Source organism: Mustela nivalis, assembly GCF_964662115.1.
Source record: "Mustela nivalis genome assembly, chromosome: 6".
In the NCBI taxonomy this organism is placed as follows: Eukaryota; Metazoa; Chordata; class Mammalia; order Carnivora; family Mustelidae; genus Mustela; species Mustela nivalis.
Genome location: NC_139025.1, coordinates 118,858,538 through 118,879,721, shown reverse-complemented (window position 1 = coordinate 118,879,721; position 21,184 = coordinate 118,858,538). Strand labels below are relative to the sequence as shown.

General features: G+C 43.0%; 1 pseudogene across 1 annotated transcript; it reads right to left on the bottom strand.

Moving 5' to 3' along the window:
- Nucleotides 1–14,661: 14,661 nt before the first annotated feature.
- On the bottom strand, nucleotides 14,662–15,587 carry LOC309866434 (large ribosomal subunit protein uL10 pseudogene; annotated as a pseudogene). The gene has a single exon. The product of its transcript is annotated as a large ribosomal subunit protein uL10 pseudogene (transcript).
- Nucleotides 15,588–21,184: the final 5,597 nt, after the last annotated feature.

The window sequence follows — 21,184 nt, the reverse complement described above, 5'->3', positions numbered from 1 at the left end:
TACTCCAGTCTATTTTGGAAAACGTGTCATCATCTTCTTTCCTCTCCACAAGCCAGCTTCAGGAGCACTCCTCCAGGTTCCTGATGAGAACTTAGAAGAGGAGGGTTAGTGGGACAAACTACCGACCCAGCTACTGCACCTGTCCGGGGGCCACAACTCATACTCATTGTCTCCCTACTTGTTTTCAATCCTAAATTCCCCTCACCTTCAAGTAGCAGCTTCTCTGGTCTTGGTGGCTTACCTGAGGATCTGAGCCTTTGACCGCCACAAATTCTCAGGGGCTTGGGGCTGCTACACTTGTCCATTTATTGCCAAAATTGAGCACGAGAGTACTGAGAAGCACCCAAGTAGATCACTCTTGGCCAAGATGATGACTCTTCTTGCCTGCTGGTCCCCACAGACAAAGTGCTCAGGGAGCAGCTGTAGCTTATAGTTCAATAGGACTCTTGCTGTGTCCTCTTGTGGAAGATTCCCCCTCTGGGGAGAAATACCTCTAACCCTGCCAAGCCCAGAGTTGTGAGATTTGGAAGCCCAAATTCTACAAGTGCCCCCTGAGAGTGATGGTAGTAGGTCTCCCCTGCTTCTACCCGGTGGTTACTGGGCCCATGTATTCTTCTGACTGGAGACACAACACCATATAAAGGTCTTTGATGTAAGATGTACTTGGCATCCTGGAAAATGAACCCCATCTTCATAAAGTATTGCCTCCAAGGTGACACTTCACGTGGGCCTTCGGGAGGCCATTCTGATGCCCTATCAGGCCAGCACCTTCTGGGTGGTCCAGTCTATGAAGAGATGAGTGAATCTGATGATCATGGACTCCTTCCTGAACCTCCGCTTTGGTGAGTGGGGTCCCTGATCTTACATGATGTTATGTGAGATCTTGTGCTGGTTAATGAAATATTCTAAATGCCCCCTGCATAGTGGTACTGAATAGGATCTTGTGGGCAGGAAAGGCAAACAGTACCCAGAATATATGTCAATTCCTGCCAGGATGAATCACGGCTCCTCCAGGATGGAAGGGGTTCAGTGTAGTCAACTTGCCACTACAAGGCCAACTGGTCTCCTGGAGGACTGTTTTTATACTGGGGACACATTCAGCAGCAACTAGAGCTAACCGTAGTCCTTGTAAGTGGGAGCCCATGCTATATCTGCCACTGTGGCTACTTCATTTAAGTGTCCTTAGTGCCAGCATTGGGTGGCTGATGAGGGAGATTGGCTAAGTTCACCTGACCAAGTGAATTTTGCCTTTCTTAGTTACTTAACGCCTCTTCTAAGGTGGATGCTTTCTGGTGGGTCTTAACATGTGATCTTCACACTCTAGGGCACCTGGTTGGCTCCGTCAGTAGAGCATGTGACTCTTGATCTTGGTCATGAGTTTGAGCCCCACGTTGGATGTAGAGACTATTTAAACAAAGATCTCTATACCTTGTAGCAACTCCCATACATCTTATCCATCCTTGTGCCTCTATCCCAAACCACCTGTCCCTAATCTTCCCAAATTTCTTCTTCCAGGCCCTTTCACCATTGCTCCTGAGGTCATATATATTCTAACCTTGGAACATTTATCTGTCCACAAAGTGGATGCCCAGGCATACCTCCTGAAGCTCTGCCCACTGACCTCTTCTTTCACCCTGTTTCTCAAGATCACCCCTAGGGGGGCTGTATCATAACTGACGTCCATTCTCGGTCACATGCTGAGGCAACTCTCCATAAGCCAAATACAGGCTTTGTCCTCTTGCAGCTGGTGGCAAGGAAGCCTACATAGAGCCATCAGTGTGAGCTGAGGAGGTGCTTGTCTAATGGTGGCGTGATGACCTGCTGTCTGGGCTGCCTCCTCAGGCCAGACTTGTCATCTGATCCCACTTGCGTTCAATCCCGGATGCACCCTTTCCATCAGAGGATGGATTGCTGCTCCGGCCTGATGTTACGTCTTGGCGGGTTTGATAGAGCCTGCCTCATGATGGGTAGTTCTGACATGTAGTCACTTGGTTTCTTATGATCAGGCCCAGTGGTGCACAAGCAGTTTTTTTCAAAAGGCACATAAATCTCTCCCACAGATGGCACAGCCTTGCTCCAGCACCCCAACATTGTGATTCCCAGCAAAACTTGCCATAAACTAGACACAGCATCTTTTTCTACCACTGAAAACACTGATACCATCTATACCATCCATAGAAGCATAAAGGGATGGCTTGCACTGCAGCCTGAAACTGCTCTATAAGCTTTTTCTGCCTTGAGCTCCACTGAAAGCTGGTGGCCTTTTGTGTCTCCTGGTTTGTGGCCCAGAGCAATATTCTTGGTGTGAAATATACTGTGTCCAGAATCCAATGAGAGCTACCAGGTATTATGCTTCCTCTTCATGGAAGGAGGTAGTAATTTCTCTTTATCTTTGGATGGAATATGTGGCATGCCCTTGACACTGGACACTTCATGATTTGACAGCCCCTGAACTTTATACAATTTATGGCCCGCCTTCTGGACTATATGTGTCACACCAAGGCCTCTAATGGGTTAGCCACATTTTGTCCATCAGGCTGAATTAGTATGATGTCATCAATGAAATAGATTCAGTGTGATGTTCTGGGGAATGTTCAAACGCTCCTGATTTTTGCAGCCCACATTGTGACAGGCTGAAAGTTAACATAGCTTTGGAGGAAGACCACAAATGTACCTACATATACTGTTGTATCTTTCACGTGAATACATACTGTTTCTGGGCCACTCTTCTCATAGGGATTAAAAAAGAAACCAAAAAAATCTTTAAAAATAAAAAAAACAACTATTCATCAAGTCAATGTCTGTAGGAAGTATACTTGGGGCTGTGTTAATTTCTCCAACAAAGAGAGGAAATCTGGTGCGGGAGCTGCATAGGGCTGCTCCCTGGGTGAGTCTGTGGTAGTTTACTGCTATCCTCTAGGTTTCATCTGATTTTCACAGGGGCAATACTGGTGAATTCAACAGAAAAAGAATGGGGAGCCGTTTGATCCTTGAAGTTTGCGTTGCTGTAGGAGGCCCTCTATCTTTTATACAACTGCCTGTTTATAACTCCTTGTCTTTATTTTTTTTAAGATTTTATTTATTTATTTGACAGAGAGAGAGAAAGAGAGAGATTGAGAACAGTGGAGGGAGAGGGAGAAGCAGACCCCCTGCTGAGCAGGGAGCCCAATGCAGGACTCGATCCCAGGACCCTGAGATCATGACCCCAGCTGAAGGCAGATGTTTAATCGACCCAGGCACCTTTGCTCTTCATCTTTAAAATAATTTCTTCTGTAAGGCCTCAAGGAAGCATAATAATTGCCCCACAATCCCATCGTGCTATTTCCTTACTTCCATGTTTCCCACGTGCCTCGTCCATTCCCTTCTGGATGCATACCATCCCAGTTCACCATCAGGGAAAGTCTTCACACCTGGACCTCCGCTTTCTGCTAAGAGTTATCTGTGTTCCAGGTCCCTTCAGTGCAGGGGTCCTCAAGTGTGAGGCTAGCAAAGATGGCTCCCAAATCTCATCTCATCCCCTGCTTTCTCAGAGCACGCCTGCACTCCTACACTCTTGCTCCTTTCTCTTGGACAAGCAGGAGGATGCTGTCAGGATCCACCCCTGTGTAAAGTGAGACAGAAGCAGAATTGGGCAGAAGGAGAGCATGGGCTGATATGCCAGCCTGAAAGTAATCCAAGGGAATATGAATACTTCTGTTATTGAATTAGAGGACAGTGCATTGTGTTTAATATGCAATAACACAATAACATGATAGCCATGCTAAAAATAATACAGTTATATTAACTAACCACCCAACACAACATTCTCGATTCATAATAGAACAACCATCAGAAAAACTAGAAAATTTAAAAAGGGAAAATATCATCTACGTGAAATATTTAAAACAGACTATCTCATTACATCAGAATTTCTTCAAAACGGTGGAGAAGACAAGTGAGCTGCAACTGAAGTTACTGAGTAGTTGGTTTGCTAGCCGAACAAAGAGGGTTATTTACTGATGGGGAATTACTTAAACTGGGCCTGACTGCAGCAGCTGACAAAATATGTCCAGCGAAAATGAACTCCTTTGCTACTGTGAGATTTGAGGGCAGAAGAGAACATGAGGAAGCAAGTCAGTAATCAATTGAGAGCCAAAGCAGATTATTTCCAGTAGCTTTCCTTGGCTTTTGATGAGTTAACATTGAAATTGTTCTCAAATGTTTATAACGGCTTGATTTATCACAGCCCCAAACTGGAAATAAACTAAACATCTATTTACTGGCAAATCATGGAACAAATCATGATCTGGTATATTCAGTTGTGCCGTGGACTGAGTTCCATTCCCCAGAACTCATATGTTGAAGATTTAACCCCCAATTTGATATTTGAAGATGGGGCCTTTGGTGGTTTTGTGTGAAGGAGGCTCTGAGGCAGAGCTCTCATGATGGGATTAATGTTGTGTCCCTCCCCGCTGCCCCACATGATGACCCACCCAGAGAGAAGTTGGCAGTCTGCAAGCCTGGAAGAAAGCCCTTGCGAGAAGCTGACCATGCCGACACCCTGATCTCAGACTTCTAGAACTGCAAGAAAACATCTCTTTCCCTTGTTTAGGTTACCCTGTCTATGGTATTTTGTTAGGGCTTCCCAAAATAACAAAGTATGGTCTATTGCATTCACTGTAAAGCAGTGAAAAACGGACACATGGAGTGACGAGGAGCCACCTGAAAAGCACTATACTAAGTGAAATAAGCCAGACGCAAAAGACATATGATTCTATTTCTATGACAGTTGTTAAAAGGCAACCAAAGGAAGAGAAAACAGGCGAGTGGTTTCTAGGAGCTAGGCCTGGCAAATGGGCACGAGAGAACATTCTAGGAGGATTAAAAGGTTCAATAACATGACTGCAGTATATGCAATGACTGTATACATTTACCAAAACTTAAAAAAAAAAAAAAAAACCTGTGCATTTGAAATTGGTGAATTTTACTTGAAATTTACAAAATTTCACCTCAATAAAGTTGCTTAAAACACATGCACACAGAAACATGCACAGCAGGTCACTAGCTTGAAAGCTCTGCTTCTGTAATCTACAATCAGGATGTTGGTAGAAACATAACCGAAATATTTCATTTTAAAATCTGACCCACAGTCCTCCCTTCAATCCACCTGCAAATGTTCTTGGCTTTTAGCTTTATGCTTTCACTCTGGTCCAAGCTACATTCTCTCTGCCTGGGACTTTTGCAGCAACCTTCCAACCAGTCTCCAAGCCTCTGCTCTTGCCTTCACAGGCTCTCCTCAGAACCAACAGAGATGCTCTTAAAATATAAACCACATTATACCATCATCTCTGTTCAAAACCCTCCCCCATCACATTGAGGAAGAAAAATCCAAAGATCTTGCTGTGGCTTCAAATCTTTCCTTGATCTGGCCCATGCTTGGCTCTGATTTATCTCATTCCCTCCACTTTGGGTACTCTTTCTACTCTGCCTCCAACACAGAAGCACACTCCTACCTTGAGGCCTTTGCAGTTGCTGTTCACTCTGTCTGGAATGCTTTTCCGCCAGAGCTTCTGCAGAATTTGCTCCCACTCTTCATTCAGGTCTCAGCTTAAATACAACCTCCCAGAAGAGGCTTTCTTCAGTCACAGCTATGTAGACCCTTCTCCATTTTCTCCTTCTCCTAACTATGCTTTATTTTTCAGGGCAAGGGCTTTGCTCCATTCATAACTGGATCCCTTGTGCCTGGAATAGTATCTGGCACATGCACATACCCAGTGCCTATTCTTTTTTGGATGAGCAAATGAGTAGAGGATAAACAGATGAGCTTTTTCCTATGAAACCTTCTTAGACCTCCCAGCCTGCACCTTTCTCTTCCTTTCCCTCATCCCTCTGGCTTTGGTTGTCTTTGTGTTTTTGTTTGTTTTTTAACAACAGGTTTACTGAGATATAATTCATGTGCCGTATAATTTACCCATTTAATTCTTACAGATAAATTATTTTTTGTGAACTCTGAGTTGTACAACCTTCACCACAGTCAATTTTAAAATATTTTGATCACCTCAAAAAGAAACCTTGAGGGGCGCCTGGGTGGCTCAGTGGGTTAAAGCTTCTGCCTTCGACCCAGGTCATGATCCCAGGGTGCTGGGATCAAGCCCTGTAACGGGCTCTCTGCTCAGCAGGGAGCCTGCTTCCTCCTCTCTCTGCCTGCTTCTCTGCCTACTTGTGATCTCTGTCAAATAAATAAATAAAATCTTAAAAAAAAAAAAAAAGAAAAGAAACCTTGAACTCTGGCTGTCACACCCCTGTCACCCCACCCCCCAAACCCTAAACAGTCACTCATCTACCTTCTGTCTATGGATTTGCCTATTATGAACATTTTTTGTAAATGGAGTCATATAATTTGTGCTCTTTTGTGACAGGCTTCTTTCACTTAGGATAATCTTTTCAAGGTTCATCCACATTGTAGCATGTGTCCATATTTTATTCTTTGCAATGACTGAATAATATTCTATTATATGGGTAAAGTGCATTTTATTTATCCATTCATCAGTTGGTGGACATTTGGGTTTTTTTCCACTTTGGGGCTCTTATGTATAATGCTGCTATAAACATTTGTGTGCAAGTTTTCATCTGGATATGTTTTCATTTCTCTAGGGTTAGAATTGGCAACTTTATGCCTAACCATTTAAGGAACTGCCAAACTGTTTTCCAGTGTGGCTACACCATGTTACATTTCCACTAGCAACCTGTGAGTGCTCTGATCCCCACAACTCTTCAACTGTATTCATTGATCTATATGTGGCTTTGCTGTCTTGCCACAATACAAACATTTCACTGTATTTCTGGAACCAGTTTGAACCTTAGGTTGTTATTGACCTTGTTAATGGTTAATGTTTAATATATGTGACACTCACTACCTCAACTGAACTGTAAACTCTTTTAGGACAGAGTCTATGTTTTGTACATATTCCCTTCATCCCATGGTGAAGTGCCAGACATGCAGCTATTAACTATTTGTTAATTGTATGAAAGAATCACAACAGAAGTTGGCAACAACTAGGAAGGAAAGAAGGAAGGAAGGAAGGAAGGGAGAGAAGGAGAGAAGGAGCAGGAATTCAGAGCTACAGGGGAAGTTAAAACATAACCATTTGAATTTTAAATGTTATAACAAAAGATCAAACATCAAAAATCTCATTCTTCCCCTTCTTCTTGAAAAAGCAACTCATTACGAGGTTTTCCACATACAAAAGAATGAAGCTGGACCCCTTCCCTATACCATACACAAGAATTAACTCAAACTATAGACCAAAACACAAGAGCTAAAACTATAAAATTCTTAGGATAAAACATGAGTAAATTATCTTGATCTTAGTATAGGTAAAGCCATCTTAGATATGACACCAAAAGCATGAGCAACAAAAGAAAACATGGATAAATTAGACTTTATCTATATTTAAAGCTTTTGTGCTTCAAGGGACACCATCAAGAAAGTGAAAAGACATCTCACAGAATGGGAAAAATATTGGTGAATTATATATCTGATAAGGAATTGTATCCAGCATATATAAAGCACTCTTCCAACCCAATAATGAAAAAGAACCCATTTTCTTTAAATGAGCAAAGAATCTGAATAGACTTTTTCCCCCAAAGAATATATATACAAATGTCTTCTTCATGTGTCAATAAGCACACGAAAAGACACTCGACATCATAAGTCATCAGGGAGACGTAAATCAAAACCACAATGAGATAGCTCCACATGCACTAGAACAGCTATCCTCAGACAGACCATCACAGGTGTTGAGGAGGATGTGGAGAAAGTGGAATCCTATGCAGTTGGTTGGCTGAACAATCTAGCAGCTCCCCCAAAATGTTAGACGTAGAGTTCCCTCGGGGGCCAGCAATTCTGTTCTGAGGTGTGTGCCCAAGAGAAATGAAAATGTGTGCTCCCACAAGACTTGTACATAAATGTTCATAGCGGCATTATTCATAATAGCCAAAAAGTGAAGACGCAAATGTCCATCGACTGATGAATGGATAAACAAAGTGTGATATGTCCACACAACAGACTGAGCGAGAGTTCAGTAACAAGGAAAGATGCAGTGCTGATGCGTGCGACTGCATGGATGAACTTTGAGAAGATCATGCCAAGGAAAAGAAGCCAGTCACAAAACAGGACAGAGTATGTGCTTCTATTCATGAAATGTCCAGAATAGGCAAGTCTGAGAGATAGAAAGTAGAAGAGTGGTTGCCTATGGCTGAGGAGGGAATGAGTAATTGGGAGTGACTGCTAATGGGGATGTACTTTTGGTGGGGGGTAATGAAAATGTCAAAATTGTGGTGATGGTGGGCAACTCTGGGAATATACTAAAACCCAATAAACTGTACACTTTAAGTGTCTAAATTGCATAGGATATAGATATACGCACAACATAGATACACACACACATCACGCATGAGGATAAGCAATGTTATGGTAAGTTCTCTCATTTATTTTCTGTTTTAACAAATCCTTTGAAAAAGGCTGTAATTTAATCATTGGTCATTACAAAGGTCTCAGACATATCTCACACACCAACTTAGACCCACCAGTGTTTCAGGACTCCAGGAGTGAACACTGCAGCTTTACACCTTAATTTGATCTATCTAAAACCCCTCAGTTCTCTCTGTTATCCATCAATATGGCTCAAGTTTGGTGCTTCCCAGAGCCACCCTAGAATTTCTGTACAGGGGCAACAGTCTGGTTGGAAGAAAAAGAGGTCCAAGGATGTGTCTTAAAGCTGTGTTTGCCCAGTAGATCCACTTTTCCCCTTACCATTTGGAGGCTGATGGAGATTGGGTCCCAGAGAACTGCTTCTGGGGAGTTCCCCCCTCTGCTTCAATGAGGGCCACATAGAAGTGGGCCTATATTCATATTTTCAAGGTTCATCCACGTTCTCAACAAGCTATTGTTTTGCTAGGACATTCACTGACTTTCTAAATATAGCACATGAAAATGGTCCTACGTTTTAGCAGTGTCTGCCAACAGGACTTCTTTCTTTGTGCTAAAAATACCTACAGATGATTTTAACTGTGCCATTTTCAGATTCTCCTTTCAACTCTTCTGTTCCTTCCGATGTGTTGTCATTTCTCTATTTGGAAATCATGACCATGAAACCTCAAACATTTATGGGTTATGCAAACAGCTTCCCTTGGTATATTTTTAATAGTCACTGCTCTTATTATTACCAGATGCCAAAATCCCAAATGATAACAGAGAGACAGACTTGAAAGGTTAATATTTTTTGAGTAAGAGAAATGTGGTATTTTTGTTCTCTGAGAGATAACAGGTGTCTGACCTGAGTTTGTATCCAAGGTGTCTTAGACAGGTTCCTTGATTTCGCTGACCTCTGTATCTTCACTGGTCAGAAAGTGTTGTTAATGCCTTCCTCATAGGGTTTTTGTGAGAAATGAGTGGGATTTCATGTTGTACTAGTTATCTACTGCTGTGTCACAAATTACAAATTACCCTCCACATATAGCATCCTGAAACAACATGTATTATCTAACAGTTTCTGAGTTTGGAGGATCATAGAACGGCTCAGCTGGGTGGTTCTGGCTCAAACTTCCTCACAAGGCTACATTCAAGCTACTGACCAGGGCTGCAGTTTCTGAAGACTTATATGGGGCTGAGGAATCTCTTCCAAGACCACCTGTGCAGCTGTTGGCAGGAGGTTTCAGTTCCTTACCACAGGGACCTATCTATGTGGCTTTTCCCAAAGGTAGAGATCAGAGAGATGGATAAAGATAGAGATATCTGAGCACCTGGGTGGCTCAGTAGGTTAAGCATCTGCCTTCATTTCAGGTCATCATATTGGGATCTTGGGATCAAGCCCCATTTCGGCTCTCTGCTCGATGGGCTTCTCCTCCCTCTGCCTGTCATTCTGCCTGGTTTTCTCTCTCTCTCTCAAGAAATAAATATAATCTTAAAAAAAAAAAGAAAGAAAAAAGGACAGAGATATGAAGATGTAAGCTCTATGCTTTTATTGCCTAATCTTGGTAGTGACCTATCATCATGACTGCCATATCCCCCCAGTGACACTCACCGACCCTAATAGAGTGTGAGAGAGGACTACACTAGGGTGAAAATAACAGGAGGCAGGGATCATTGGGGGCCATCTTGAAAGCTGTCTAGCACCTCCACCTAAGCAGGGACATCTGGACACCACTACTTCAACAACCATTTATTGAGCAGTTATATGCAGGCTCTATTCTAAGCCTAGAGGTATAAAATAGACATAGTCCTCACCCTCAAGGGCTTCCATCCTAGAAGCTCCTCATAAGTGCTTAAGAAATAGGTTTTCTCGGGGCGCCTGGGTGGCTCAGTGGGTTAAGCCACTGCCTTCAGCTCAGGTCATGATCTCAGGGTCCTGGGATCGAGTCCCACATCGGGCTCTCTGCTCAGCAGGGAGCCTGCTTCCCTTTCTCTCTCTCTGCCTGCCTCTCTGCCTACTTGTGATCTCTCTCTGTCAAATAAATAAATAAATAAATCCTAAAAAAAAAAAAAAGAAATAGGTTTTCTCTTAATGAGAAAGAAACAAAGGTACTTTATAAAAAGAGACCTTGCCAATCAGAAGTATAGCCACAGTCCAACTAATTCCCACTTGGGAAAGTTGGGAAACCCTCCCCATATGTGACAATTACAAGGTGGAAGACTCTGCACTTTTTAGTTTAGAGGCCGCAAATTTAGAGTAAGAATACCAGCTGAAGAGAGGCTAAGTGGCTCAGTCATTTGGGGTCTGACTCTCGATTTCAGCTCAGGTCATGAGCTCAGGGTCGTGAAATCGAGCCCTGTGTTGGACTCCACATCTAGTGTGGAGTCTGCTTGGGATTCTCTCTCTCCCTTGCCTCTGCCCCTCTCCCTGTTTGTTCTTCCCCCACCTCAATAAATAAAGAATTCTAGCTGAAGTAATGACATCCATTATAATCATCCGTGAGAAAAAGGTGTAATAAGCAAACTGATTTTATCTACCATTGTGGAAAAGTGATTAGTTTCCAAAACTATTCTTCCAGACATTGGCAGCATCTCTAGGCCCACTAATAAACAAGCTTCTAAAGTCATGGCATTCTTAGCTCCATGTGAAAGCAGCCAAGGTGGGACCTCTGTTTGGCCATGAGTCATCTACTATCAATTTTGTTGATGTTTAATATAATGTGTATATACAGACATGTATAGATTATATAAGAAGATGACTTTGAGTTTAACATCATCTAGAATGCATTCTGACTGCTTCCAGTTTGTCCCAATTAGTGGGTTTTTACTCTCCTGATACTCTACTTGTGTTAAAATATTCAGATTTCAGGCTCTTAGAGGAGACATGTATGATTCATGGGATTAATGGCAAAGGAATTTGCCTACATTATCAAGTTAACCTTGCATTTTGCTTGCCTTCATAATGCTGAAGTGAAGCTTGAGCTTTATACATAAATATTGAAGTCTTATTCTGAGCTTAATAAAACATGCATATCTTTCCAATATACCCATAGATAGAAATGAATACTGAAACATTTGTTGGTGCAAAGAGCCTGCAGGTGCCCAAGAGATACCATTGGAAGTCACACTGGATGACTGTCCTTCCCTGGAATGCCCTCAGCCAGATTTTCAGGGGACCTGAAGACTCTGTGGTTCAGAAGCTCTTTGCTGAGCTTGCTGTCCCCACCAGTCCTGTAGAAAATACAGGAGAGGAGACTGATCCCACAGGTTCAATGAAAGACACTTGTCCCATAGTCTCCTCCTCCATAGAGAAAGGGTAGGGATTATGTGTGTTATTCACAGATGTATTCTCAGTGGTTAGAAAAGGGATTTCAAGTTATCTTCATTAGGATCCCTGAGAATTAAATCATCACTTGGCCCCCAGAACTCTCCATACTCACCTCACACACATGAAACGGTAATGAGAGCCTTGGGGACAAGCAGAGAGGCCATATCTTCCACAGTGTCCACATTGCTGCTTCCCTGCTTTGCTGGTGACCCTTTTCATTCCTAAGGCCCTATCTCAGTTGCCCCCAATATTCAGCCCAAGATGAAGTTTTTAGCACTTTGGGGGCAAATGAGAAACATAAAAATGATGCAATGAGTTTTTCACAAAACTCAATGAAAAGGAATATTTATTCTGAAATGAATCTTTTCTTTTTTCCATGTTAATATGTTTCCTTTCATATGAAGTGATGATGCTAGATAGTAACTTTTTAAAAAATGTCTCACTGGGCAGGGGTGCCTGGGTGACTGGGTCGGTTGAGCATCTGCCTTCAACTCAGATCATGATCCCAGGGTCTTGGGATGGAGCCCCGCATCAGGTTCCCTGCTCAATGGAGAGCCTGCTTCTCCCTCTTTCTTTCTGCTCCCCCTGCTTGTGCTCTCTCACTTTATCTGTCAAATAAACAAATGAAATTTTAAAAAATTTAAAAATTTTAAAATGTCTCACTTAGCAACACAGAATAGTGGCAGTCCCGTATGTTATCCCTATTGTTTTTTTCTTAGACCTTGAATTCCAAGTCTGAGAACCATTGTCATACAAGACCTATTCAGTGCCCAGCTCATTTTTTCAGGACTTCCTGATTATTGATGGCTTACTTTTCCTTTCTTTATTTTTTAAAAATATATTATTTGTTTATTTGACAGACAGAGATCACAAGTAGGCAGAGAGGCAGGCAAAGAAAGAGAGGGGGAAGCAAGCTCCCCGCTGAGCAGAAAGCCCAATGTGGGGCTCGATCCCAGGACCCTGAGATCATGACCTGAGCTGAAGGCAGAGGATTAATCCACTGAGCCACCCAGGCGCCCCACTTTTCCTTTCTTTAAAAAAACAAAGTTTGGGTATTTCCCCCCTAAAGTCATAAGTATATAGTGTAGAACAGTTGGTAAAATTTAAAAACTCACAAAGAAGAAAACAGACATCCTCTATAAACCCACTTCTTAGAGAAAATAAATGTAACAATCTGAAAGATGACTTTCTGTTCTATTTGCTGAGTTTGTCATTTAACTCCTTAATAAAAATGGAATTATTTTGCATAAGTTGTTTGGTAAGGTCATGATACCCTATCCTCCCCAACCTGCTCCACAATCAAGTGCTGTCTTAGCACAACAGGTACATGAATGAGCATTTAATCCTCCCAACAACCCGATGAGATGGGTACTGTTATTATCCTCTTTGTAACTGAGGCTCAGAGAGGTTATGGTACACACCCATTTTGCAGAGCCCCTAAATGCTAGAGCCTGGATTCTGACTATGGTTGCCTGGCACTGGAGCTCAAACTGTAAAACAGTGTGAATCAGTTCACTTCCATTATGTGGATTTACCACAATTTATTTATTTTTACCACAATTTATTTAACCAGCCTTTTACTTTTATTTATTTTTATCCCCCTCCTCTTTTTTTTCCATTTTTGGTTTTATAAATAAGGCTTCAGTGTACAACTCAAGATTAAATCTTTAGTACATTATCCGTAAGTATTTCCATGAATAGTTTCTAGCAGAAGTTATGCTGGGCCAAAGAGACCACAGAGTTTTAAGTCTTTGACAAGTTTTGCAAAATTGCATTTCAGATTGTTGTACCCCCCCCCCCAACACTCCCTCCAATGGGCTAAGGTAGGGCCAGTTTTCTCACACTTGGCCAACACTGGGAATTTTGGGGTTTTTGATTTTTTTAAATCTTTGCCAGTGTGAGATGCCAAAAATGACTATTCATAATGCTTTAATTTGCTTTTTTTTCATTACTAATGTGGTGGGTACATTCTAAGGTTAGAATGATCCCCATGATCCAAACCTGTGTAATCCCCTCCCCTTGAATGCCTATGATTTGTTTCTAACAAGTACAGCAAAAGTGAATGGATTTTGCAAGTGTAATTGAAGTTCTAATCAGTTGATTTGGGGCTCATGAAAAGTAGGTGGGCCTTACTTAATTAGGTGAACCCTTTAAAAGGGCATCCTCAACGGGGCACCTGGGTGGCTCAGTTGTTTAAACATCTGACTTCAGCTCAGGTCATGATCTTAGGGTCCTGGGACCAAGCCCTTGAATCGGGCTCCCTGTCCAACAGGGAGTCTGCTTCTCCCTCTCCCTTTCCCCATGCTTGTGCTCTCTCTCCCTCTCAAATAAATAAGTAACTTTTTTAAAAGGCCCCATCAAGTTGGAAACTCAACTCAACAGAATCTCTCTCTTTCTCTCACTGTCTCTCTTGCTGCTGCTGCTGGCTTTGAAGAAGCAATTATTCATTTACATGTTGCAAGTAAATGAATCCCACCACCAGTTTGGGAGCTTGGAAGCTTATCTTTCCCTAGTCAAGCCTCATATGAGAATGCAACCCAGCCAACATCTTCATTTCAGTTCTGTAAGACCCTAAGCAGAGAACCCAGTTAAGCCATGCCCAGAATTCTGAGTAACAGAAACTGGGAGACAATATATTGGTGTTATATTAAGCTATGGAGTTTATGGTGAGACAGTAATTTTTTCATGTAATTGATCATGATTTTTTTTTCTTCTTTCCAGCCCATTTTTCTGTTAGAATTCATCTTATTTAAATCATTAATACACTAAACCTTTTTTTGCAAGGCTATCAACCCATTTGTCTGTCATAAATAATAAACAGCCATTGCATTTTTTTTGTACAAGAAGTAAGCCTACATTTCCTTGTTTCACAAATAGGGTTAGCTGAGTTGGTTGCTTTTGTTAGTTAGTCTAAGAGACCAAATCCCATATCCTCACTGGACTCCTCCAACTCTTCCTTTGCTTCCACTTTAGCTGGGGCTGTGGTCACAGAGGCGACAGCCGTGGATGCAGATGGATCCACCATGAAGTCTATGACCTTTTCAGCAAGTGGGAAGGTGTCCTCAGTCTCTGCAGACAAAGCTGGGATGCACTTGTATCCATTGATGGCAGAATGGGGCACTGATGCAAGGGTGGGGTCACCTACCTGCAGACAGATCCTGGAAACATCACAGACAGCCTCTCGAAAGTGCAAATGCAGTTTCCTCTGTCATGTCAAGCACTTCAGGGGTGTAAATGCTGCCATTGTCCAACACCTCCTAGATGATCAGCCCAAAGCCCAAAGCAGAAGGGGGAGATGTTCAGCATGCCCAGCAGCGTGTCTTCACTGGTTGCCACTTGGTCTCCAGTCTGAATCAGCTACACATCACTCAGGATTCCAATGGTGCCCCTGGAGATTTTAGTGGTGATGCCTAAAGCTTGGAAGAAGGAGGTCTTCACAGGCCCTGACCAGTGTCCTGGGCTGGCACAGGAACTTCCCATGGGCTATGGCACCAGTGTGGGAGGCAGCTGGCACCTTGGTGGCCAGCAACAGTTATCTCAGTGAGGTCTTCCTTGGCAACAAGACCCCCCATACAGCCCCCCACACACATATGAGGCAACAGTTTCTCCAGAACTGGGTTGTTCTCCAGATGCCTTTGGATGGCCTTGTGCATCATGGTGTTCTTGCCCATCTTGTGTCTTGTGGATCTGCTTGGAGTCCATGTTGTCTGCTCTCACAGTGAAGCATTTTGGATAATCATCCAAAAGCTGGATGATCTTAAGGAAGCAGCTGGACTTCCAGGTGACCCTGTCTTCCCTGGGCATCATGGCAGTGTGTGAGGGAGTGCCATGCAGGGTTTAAGGGCGATGTCACCCTCACAGGGATGCCTGGAAAGAGCAACTCATTGCATTCTTATGCAGTCAAATTCATTAGTCTTTCCTGTCTGGGGTCTACCTTCCTTGTGCCACTTGGAAGACCCATCGTCATCCTAAGGTTACAGGAAGAGTCACATATTTTTGTCCAGTACCTTTGTGTTTTTTGTCATTACACTTAAATCTTTAATCTGTTTGGAGAAGGTTGTGGTGAATAGTGCAGTGCAGAGAGGATCTGACTTAAAATTTTTTTTAATGTACTAATAATATAAAATGAATAATTGTTCTGTTATTCCTCTTCTATTGAACTCCTATTAAAACAAAAGTCTGATTTTGGGGCTTCTCAATGTTATATTAAATCTACCAAGTTCTTCTTTAGTATCAAACAGTTTTCATTATTAGAACTTTATACTGCATTTGAATATCTGATAGGGAAAAGCACCCTTCATTGCTCTTCTTTTGTAAACTGTCCTCACTAATTCTCACACATTTCTTTCTTCATCTTATTTTTAGAATTATTGTGTCAAATTCCATGGGCAATTTAACTATATTTGTGGTAAACCAAATTACATTTATAGATTTATACATTTAAAGAGAAATTGGAGGAAAATTGATGTCATATATATAATTCTACACTGGAACATATTTTGGTACTCTATGTGCTTTTTTGTTTTTCAATGCCCTAGTCAAGAAAATTTTCTTCATAATGCCTTCTTACATTTCCTGTTGACTTAATGATACAGTTTTAAATGTTTTCATTTAAAATATATTAATTGTGGTATATCTTTTAAAGATTTTATTTAGGGGCGCCTAGGTGGCTTAGTCATTAAGTGTCTGCCTTCGGCTCAGGTCATGATCCCAGGGTCCTGGGATCGAGGCCCACGTCATGCTCCCTGCTCAGCGGGAGGCCTGCTTCTCCCCCTCCCACTCACTCTGCTTGTTTCCCTTTCTCACTGTGTCTCCCTCTGTTAAATAAATAAATAAAATCTTTAAAAAGATAAAGATTTTATTTATTTATTTGAGAGAGAGAGAGCACAAGAAGGTGGAACAGCAGACAGGAGAGGGAGAAGCAGACTCCCCGCTAAGCAGGGAGCCCCATGTGGGACCTAATCCCGGAACCCTGAGATCATGACCAAAGCCGAAGGTGGACACTTAGCCAACTGAGCCACGCAGGTGCCCCTAATTGTAGTACATTTTTATAATTGCTTATTGCTAGATTATAAGAAAGATATTTATTTACTTAATTAGGCAACTGTAAATTAGCAAAAGTCTGGCAAAAATCAGTGAAAGCATTCTATAAGAATCAATTGACTATGTGGAAATTAGAATTGAAATACAATTACATATTTACAATCACAATTCAAATTACAATGTATAATTAGAATATAATTGCATATTTTATTATTTATAAGTTCTTTGCTATGCTTCCTTTGTATCAATAAATTTATAATAAACACACATATATATGTGTATATATATATATATATATATATATATATATATATTCTTTACTAAAGAGCCAGTTCTATAAAGATTTATTTGTTTGACAGAGAGAGACACAGCAAGAGAGGGAACACAAGCAGGGGGAGTGGGAGAAGGAGAAGCAGGCTTCCTGCCAACCAGGGAGCCCAATGCGGGGCTGGATCCCAAGACCCTGGGATCATGACCTGAGCTGAAGTCAGATGCTTAATGACTGAGACACCCAGGTGCCCTAAAGAGCCAGTTCTTAGGGTGCCTGGGTGGCTCAGTGGGTTAAGCCACTGCCTTCGGCTCGGGTCATGATCTCAGGGTCCTGGGATCGAGTCCCGCATCGGGCTCTCTGCTCGGCAGAGAGCCTGCTTCCTCCTCTCTCTCTCTGCGTACTTGTAATCTCTCTCTGTCAAATAAATAAATAAAATCTTAAAAAAAAAAAAAGCCAGTTCTTAAAATATTTATCAGCACCCCTCTAGTGAGGTATGTGCCAATTAGTCTAAATTAACATGGGAATCCCTAATTCCTTTCAGTGACTGGTTCATGAGGGGGCAGATCTAAGCCAGGGTCAATGAAACAGAAATCAGGTTTTCTAGGAGATTCTTTGGTGAGAGCCCCAAGACACCAGCTTCTCTCACTGGTCACAGGCTGGAGGCATATGGACCCAAGTATTTTGGCAGCCATTATGTGACCCTAAGACTCACCCCCAGAAGGAAGCTATGGACAGTACAGCAGAGAAACAAAGAACCTGCTAATGACACCTTCAGACCCCAGGCTCCTCTAACTATACGGTCTACCCTACCTCTGGGCTTGTTGTTTGAGTCAGCTCATTTCCGTTTATATCGCTCTTCTCTAGGCTTTCTGTTAGCCCAGAGTTCCTGCTGATGCATGAGGACTGAAAGAGATGTATGACCTGCCAGCCACAGGGCATAGCAGCGGCTCAACCAATGATATAGTACCTTCCCTTCCCTCTGTTCTCCCCAAACCATGCTTCCCTGCACCCAGGGCATAGGTGCAGCCCAGCCTCTGGCCCTGGCACACTCCCTCCTCACTCATGGGCCATACTGGAAGCTTTCTCTCCTTTAAAGCTCAAATCCCACCACCCTCATGAAACTTGTCTAGTTCATGCTCAGCTTGAACAAGCCTCACCACATACTGCTCTCTCCGGATGCCTGTGCTTTCCTGAGGCTGGGTCCTTCTTCTCAACTAGAGCAAAATCCTTGTGGGCCAAGACCATTCTGTATGCATCCGTTGGCCTTTGCTACTGCCTGGCTCAACCTCTTGCTCCTTGTAATGTTCAGTCAGTACTTTATGAGGAACATACCGGCCTTTAATCTCTTCGCTTCCTTGCTTTTTATAAGCTGTGGGCACAGGGATCCAGCTGAATGAGAGTCCTACAACAGCAAGAAGAGTGTGATTTTGTTTTGAAGGTCTTTACAAGTATAAGGCATGTCTAAAGTGGCTATAAATAATTTATATTGTCCATAACTCAAGCTGATCAAAATAGACCTCATCACCGTGATGCGGCAAGATCTGGTACAAGCTGCTTTTCTGCTGCTTCCAAACCAATTACACATTTGGAGCAGATGAAAATCTGACTGGATTCCCTTCTGAATCGGATTAATGCCCCATCCACAATCACATTAATCACAATCTGTCTATGATTAGACATAGGATAATCCCATTGGAGTAGAGGTGACAACCCAGATTCTATTATCTCATTTATAGTCTATTTTTGGAATTTTCTGGTAATAGTAACCTTCAGAACATGTTTTCCAGTGAAAGAGGATCATCTGTGCATTTCTTTTTAAAATTCTGCTTGAAGTACTTTGACTGTAGCCAAATAGTTGGTGTCATTTATAATTCCTATTTTATTTTAAGGTGTCGAAGAGACAAAATAGGGCAGGAGAGTGTGGTCCTTGTTACGAGAAAAAAATAAACATAGTTAGCATCTTATGAATGTGTGTTGGAAAGAATAAAAGACATCCCTTAAAACCTTTAAGGGACATTGGGTGGCTCTATCTGTTAAGAATCTGACTCTTGATCTCAGCTCAGGTCTTGATCTCAGGGTCATGAGTTTAAGCACTGCGCTGGGTTCCACACAGGGTGTGGAGCCTACTTTAAAAAACAAAAAACAAAAAACAAAAAATCTTTTAAAAGATTATGACAACAGCTTTATGAAGAGGCATCCTCACATTTGAGAATATACGATAAATCATTATCCATTTGTGTGAGTCTCATGAAGGGCAAGCACCTCTGATTGGTAAGGGGACAGTAACTGGCCCCCCAAATCTGCAAAACCTGAACCCACACACATCTGTAAAGGAGAGCAGAGCTTGTGACAATATTTCATTTTTCTGCTGGGGAAATCCACTGGAAAATAGGCATCACTCATGTTCAAGTCAAGCAGATAGCAGACAGTTCCCCAAGTTTTATCTAGAAATACTGCTAACAGGAAATACGGGGACCATGGCAGTCAGGGAGATCTTGATTCCACGCCTGTGTTCCCAGAGCCCAGATCCCTCCCCCCACCACCAACCACCAACCGACAGAACCTGTAGAGAAAACCTGTAGTCTCCTCCCACCCCGGGAAATAGGATTCACAATGCAAGACTGGTCCCTCTGATACTGGTGTCTGAATCTTAACCCAGATTTTCAGTACCTTTTTTCAATATCTTTAACAAGTAAGTTACAAATGAGTGGTATTCTTTTCCTCTTGCCTCAGGATTTCATATAGAAATTCTTCTCTTTACCCCCCATAACTGGATGAGATCAATTGATCACCCTCCACCTCTTCCTCAGACCAGCCTGCCTTCAGGACTGCCCGTTTCTAAGGAGAGAGCCGCTGGCCCAAAGTCCACAGGCAGGTCTTCTTCCCTCACACCCCTCCCCCACACCCTCCTGATTTACGGCCTGGTTATTTCTTGCCTGGCTTGACTCATCCGTGTGTTAATCTTTCCACAGAAAGATGTTCACGCCGTGTTCCCATCTGAATCTCTTCAAGCTACAACGGGGTCACAGAAGTTCTCCTTTGCCGGGGGAATGCCCTCCGTCTGGCAAGTGAGGCTTCCTACAGTGGAACCCAAACTTCTCCTTCAGTCTCTTGCTCTGCGGTCTCCTCTGTGACAGTCCAGCCACACTCACCTACTGTGGATGGCATGGCTGTGGCTTTGCTCGTGCCCCTGCAGAGCAAGGGAAGGAATAGTTCTGAGCAGAAGCGGAGAACTGGAAGGGAGGCCCAGTCCGGCTGCGGGCTGGCAGGAGACAGGAACTCCAGTGCACCCGGCCAGAGGCTCAAGAAGCGCTCCCAGGCTGTGCCAAGCTGGCTAGGCCTCCCCCTTCTGGAGAGAGAGGAAAAATGCAGCTTTCCCCTAAAACACCAGACACAGCTCTTCCATGTGGACCCCTCCAGTCCCCAAATCTAAGGATGGCGGTCGTCCCTGCAGCTATCTTCGGGGTGTGATTTGGAAAGAAACAAAGGCTGGGGTAGAGGGAGAAGAGAGAAAGAGAAGCAGACTCCCCGCCGAGCAGGGAGCCCCATGCGGGCTGATTCCCAGGACCCTGGGGTCATGACCGGAGCCCAAGGCAGACTCAAATCCACACCCTCACTAGTCTATGAGACTAGTTAGTAATTTGTGCTAATGAGTCTATCCACATGGGAATGGTCTTGTTTGTTCGTTTGTTTCTTGGTTTACAATGGACATGTGCTGAAGTCATTGTGAATTAAGAAACCCATGGTCAGGGCGCCTGGGTGGCTCAGTCAGTTGGATGTCTGCCTTCGGCTCAGGTCATGGTCCCAGGGGCCTGGGATCAAGACGTGCATCACACTGGGCCCCCTGCTCAGTGGGGAGTCTGCTTCCCTCTCTCCCTCTGCCTGCCCCTCCCCCAGCCTGTGCACTCGCACGTGCTCTCTCTCTCTCTGTCAAATAAATAAATAAATAATCTTTTTTTTAAAAAGATTTTATTTATTTATTTGACAGATAGATCACAAGTAGGCAGAGAGACAGGCAGAGAGAGAGGGGGAAGCAGGTTCCCTGCTGAGCAGAGAGCCCGATTCAGTGCTCAATCCCAGGACCCGGGGA